Here is a 6,000-nt window from a genome sequence, read left to right as displayed (position 1 = left end):
TGGTCTATAGAATGCTACCCAATTTTACTTCCATTGTTGTTTTGTGAACTTGGCACATTGCTCAGAATTATATCCAGTGCTGAAAAGCTAAGCTTAGTTTTTCTATATGTTGTTGATCACATTCCAAGATGGTGTCACTTTTAAATGTGCAAACACATTTTGAAAAGTCAGTGAGTAACCATTTGTTTCTTTCTCCTAAATGTTCCTGGAAAAGATCTAGGTGGAACCTGAAATCGTCTCGGTGCCTTACAGATCCCAATTTGTATGTCTGCAGTCTACTCCCATATTTCATCATACGATACTGTAAGTCAGAGGTGTCCAAACTTGGGAACTTTAAGACTTGTGGACTTCAACTCCCAGAATTCCCCAGCCAGCCATGCTGTAAGTAAACACAGATTGTAGCTTGAATATTAGGCACTTTCTCCTTCCCCTTCCTTTCCTTATGCTTTTCCCTGCATTTGAAAATGTACACAGTATTTTGCAAGCTAAAAGACAACTTGAACAATATTTGCAAAATATTCTACCACTAATGAATTACCTTTAAAAATTTAAGTTGGTATGGAGATGTGGATCCTCCTATAGTAGTTTCTGCCTTCAGATCTGAATCTGCCTTCAGTCAGTCTTAATCACACTTTTGTTTAGCATTTGGCCCAGCAGAACATGAATGGAAGGGCATTTTTTAAAAATCTAGTTTCATGTCATTCATGATCTGGTCTCTGACTTCCTGACATCTGTCAATAAACTTTAGCCATAGTTGACCAACACCATCTAATATTAGCAGAGCTTGCAAGTTTGTGTGTGGTTAAGGCAGCAGACTAGAAATTGGGAGACCATGACTTCTAGTCCCATTTTAGGCATGAAGCCAACCGAATGACCTCAACCAGTACTGAACGACCTTGAACCAGTCACTCTCTCTCAACCCTAGAAAGGTGGCAATGGCAAGCCACTTCTGAAATCTTGCCAAGGAATCGGCAGTTAATGATTATAATGATTAATCATAATGATTGAAACTAATTAACTGCAGTTCTAAAATTATTGAAATTTTCAGAACTGGTTTCATATAGTGGTTAAGGCGTCAGGTTAGAAAGTGGTAGGCTATGATTCAGATCCTGCCATAGGCACAAAGTCAGCTGAGTGACCATGGGCTAGTCACTCTAGGAAGAAGGAAATGGCAAACTATTTCTGAAAAATCTAGCCAGGAAAACAGCAGGGATTTGTCCAGCAGTCCAAGAATTGGGCACGATTGAATGAAGGGGTGGGTGGGGAATAGTTGATCAGCACCGTCTTTCCAGCACAGCTAGAAAGGCATCAGCACATAACATGAGAAACTAAAGGAAAAGGAAAAGAGTGAAATCATTTAAGTTGGTAATCCTTCCACAGTACAGTAGAGTGTTTCCTAAATAATCTTATCTATGAGTCAGTAGATACTTGGTGTTATGCAGTTCTCCAGTGCTCCCTGCCTACAGCTAAATGATAATTTTAACCTTCAGAAAGGAAGAGTCTAGATAACTAGCAAAAAATATAATTGTCTTAAAACAGACAGTCAAGTATTAGTCCATGCAGGAGGCTCAAGTAGTTTTTCCTATGTTTTAGTAAGTAGCAGTGCACATCAAGCACAACTTAGTCAAAGGCTATTCTTGAATATTTATTAATAGGGGAATGAATATAAGACCAGAGACAGCTATATGAACATTTATAAACACAAACAGAACTTTTGTAGGTGTCAAACATTTTTTAAAATATATGATTCATGAATTAAGGCAAACAGAGAGAATTTGTTAAAAAATTCCTTCATTTGATAATGATTGGGTCATAGGGATGGGAAAAAATCTTGGAGGCCTTCTAGTTTAAACCTCTGCCCAAGGCAGGAGTCTTCATATCAACTCTAACAAATGATCATTCAAACCTTTACTTGAAAAATCTTCAATGATGGAGCACTGACCTCAGGAGGCAAGCTGTTCTACTACTTAATAGTTTTGTGAGGAAATATTTCCAGGTTGTTTCTCCCTTTGATGAACTTTCATCCATTGCTTCTTGTGCAACCATTAGGTGCTTTGGAGAATAAAACGATTCTCTCTTCCCTGGAAGACCTTCAAGTATTGGAAGACAGCTATCATGCCTCCCCTCAGTCTTCTCTTTCTAAGACTAAATATATCTAGCTCCTTTAGTCATTTGTTACAGAATTTAGTCTATAGACCCTTTATCACGGTTATAAAACACTAGCTGATAACCTGGTGTTGCCCTGGTATTTATTTATAGGGAGAAAATGTCTGGACGAAACATAATTTCCAATGTTGGATTTTCCCCCTTACCAGAGGGAGCCCTCTTGTGGTGTACTGTGAAGCTGTTACCATGGCAACTCCACTGCCCTGTACAGTAGAAGCCATTTTACAGCGGTACAGTAGAGGTCATTTTAAGACACAGAAGGCTGCATTTTAACAGAACACCTGCCCTCCCCAGGGGTATTAGGGGTGTCTTACCCCTACAGTATTTTTCTCCAGAGTAAGACATCTGTGTACTAAGTTTGGTTGAAATTGCTCGGTGTGTCCCAGAGTTATGCTATAGTTATGGATATATATGTATTTGTGTTACAACTCCTGGTATGCCCAAATATGGGAGGGAGCTCACTACTCCCTCTTTCTGCAGTTCGGCTCATTACAGAAGACCATCCAGGCAGAAAACCATATTTTTATTTTTAATGTTGTCTTTTTATATTTGTGTTGTATTTGTGCTGATAAATAAATAAAGGGAGACTAGTATAGATCTATTTCAAGCTATTTAGCTCTCATCAGCTACCCATAGTAAGGGTATGGCTAGCTGATGAGAGCTAAATAGCTTGGAATAGATCTATACTAGTCTCCCTTTATTTATCAGCACAAATACAACACAAATATAAAAAGGCAACATTAAAAATAAAAATATGGTTTTCTGCCTGGATGGTCTTCTGTAACGAGCCGAACGGCAGAAAGAGGGAGTAGTGAGCTCCCTCCCATATTTGGGCATACCAGGGGTTGTAACACAAATGCATACCTATTTCCCTGGCTCAGCTGATAAGGAGGAGAGCCTGTGGCTTAGTGGCTAATACAACTGCCTAATATGTAATACAGCCCTGGTTCGAATCCCAGTAAAGGTATGGCTAGTTGACGAGAGCTAAATAGCTTGAAATAGATCTATACTAGTCTCCCTTTATTTATTTATCAGCACAAATACAACATATATATATATATATATATATATATATATATATATATATATATATATATATATATATATATATATATATATATATATATATATATATATATATATATATATATATATATATATATATGATAAATTAGATTTTAATCATTGTTTGAGGCAAATGGTACAAGTCTTTGGTTGTTACATGCCCGAACACAGTAAATGAATCTGTAGTATTTAAAAAAATTATGCATAACACTACAGCAATTGGTTGAATGCCAGCAATAAACTACATATGTGTTTAGGATATATTCTGGTTCATCAGCTATCCTCAACTATTTATGAAGATGAATACTTTTTATGAATACTTTTTACTTTTACTATTTATGAAGATGAATACTTTTTAAATAGTGTTTTAAATAGTGTTTTCTTCCTCTAAAGTCCGTAAACATGTGCTTTGAAAAGAAACATACATTCATAATTTGTCACTGCATGAGGGGAAAAAAGAACCTCTAGGGCAAGCTTTGAGCTAGTAAAGAATCTTTTATAAAATTTGAATGTAGGATATATACTTACCCATGCAAATGAAATTAGAGAGGTGGTTAGAACTTCTCTGTTGTGGGACCCCACAAATAGAATAACCTGGAGGCATTCCGAGCCTCCACTGAAATCGTATCAGGACTTCTTCCCAGATATTTGTAGAGTAAGTTTTGAATTTAAGAGGTTGACTGCTGGAGATTTGTTTTTATCTGTTTTAATGTATTTTCCTATGCTGTCTATCAATGCATTCCTGTTTGTTAATAGTTTGAAATCAGTTTGTAATCCATCCAGAATGCCAAGTGGGATCATTCAGGTACATGTCCTGCTAAATCAAGCCAAGGCATATCTTAATCTAGGACACACAGGTGTCAAACTCGCCACATCACTTTTTTTTTCCACTTGTGGAGCTAGGGTGGGTGTGGCCTGAGTGTGATGCATCCAGCCTGTGGGCTGCCAGTGTTAGGGTTCTAAATACCATGCAGAAATAAATCATTGTCCAAGGCAAAACATCCTTAAAGATGCAATTTATTCCGCAGGCATGTTAGCACGGCTATGGAAATTCCAACTCTGGATTTACATCCTGTAAGTTCACCCAGTTGAAAGTTCATGATCTCTCCCCACACCCACAAATCCATCACATGTTCCAATCATCATCTTCCACGCTGGCATGTACACCCATCTTCTTCCGGCCAGGTGTCGAGATGCGGAGACAAAAGATGACCTTGGCTTCTATAAAAGAATGTCAACATACATTCCACAATCCTACTCCTTTCTATTCCCCCCTCCCAACTACTACACTAATGAAACAGCATAGAGAATTATTAAAAAGTGTGGCAGGCCAAAGATCCTAAAAAGAATATAATTACAGGCCTGACAGGCGGCCTCTCCTCAAAAGAAAAACGTTTCCTGCAAAGAGAATAACATAAAAGTTAACATAACAAAATTAACCACCTCTTCTCCACCCAGGGGAACCCCTTGACTTCTCGGGAAACTTCCCATTGAATTGCTTTACTAACTTCTCCACTTTTAGGTTCCCACTGTTCACCCAATTAGCTTCAGACCAAGGGTAACCCTTCCAATGCACTAAGTACTGTAAGCAACCCCTATTCAGCCTGAAATCTACAATTTTTTCCACCTCAGATTGTGTTTCCCCTTCCATCACTAAAGGAGGAGATTGAGCTTGGGTGGATGCTCTTCTGTTAGACCCAATTACTGGTTTCAACAAGCTCCAATGAAATTCTGGGTCAATTTCCCCTAGACTTCTGGGTAGACTGAGTTGAACTGTAACTGAGTTAACTATCTTCACTATTGGGAATGGACCTAGAAATTTTGGACCCAATTCCTTGCTAAGCATTTCTAATCTTATGTATTTGGTAGATACAAAAACATTGTTCCCCACACGGTAGGGGTTTAGGAGTGAGCGACGTTGATCATCTTGCTTCTGGTAGGCTTCTGCCGCAACTGCTAGAGCCTTCTTCGTATTCTCTCATCCTTTCTTTAGCATGTCCATCCATTCACTCAAAGACATGAAAGAAGGAGGTTCTCTAGGCAACTCAGGCATGGCAACAACTTCCATGCCACTGGTAATCTGGAAACCCGCTAATCCTCTGCTGCTGTGGACCGCATCGTTGTACGCCACTTCGGCGAAGGGTAGCAAGTCCGACCAGTTGTCCTCCTGATAGTCCACAAAACACCGGATGTATTGTTCCACCACCGCATTGGCTCCCTCTGCTGCGCCGTTCATGCTGGGATGAATCTCTGAGCTCAGTTCTTGTGTGGACCCAATGGATCTCAGGACCTCTCTCCAGAACTTGGCTGTGAACTGGACTCCGCGGTCTGAAACGATCCTCTTGGGTACTCCGTGCAGGCGATAAATGTGTTTCACAAACATTTTCGCTAATTCGTTTGCGGATGGCAATCCTGAGCAAGCAATGAAGTGTGCCTGCTTAGAAAACAAATCAATCACAGTCCAAATTACTTTATGCCCACTGCTGTCTGGGAGTTCCAGGATGAAGTCCATTGCGACCTCCTCCCATGGCCGTTTAGGGCTCTCTGCTGCAGGTGCTGTAGGTTCTGGGCTCTTGGATTCAATCATCCACGGCTGGCCTTGTTCCTCCTCCGAGGCCTCCCCCTTGGTAGGACTCTTCGTCACCTGAAGTTGGGGGTCCTCTTCCAGAGGTTGGTTGGGCATTTCCCCCTCCGAGGCCTCCCCCTTAGTTGGACTCTTTGTCACCTTCAGTTGGGGATCCTCCTCCGGAGATTGTTTGCCCTTTTCCT

This window comes from Natrix helvetica, assembly GCF_964273705.1.
Source record: "Natrix helvetica genome assembly, chromosome: 1".
Classification (NCBI taxonomy): domain Eukaryota; kingdom Metazoa; phylum Chordata; class Lepidosauria; order Squamata; family Natricidae; genus Natrix; species Natrix helvetica.
The sequence above is the reverse complement of the archived record's forward strand: the minus strand, read 5'-3'. Positions refer to the sequence as shown.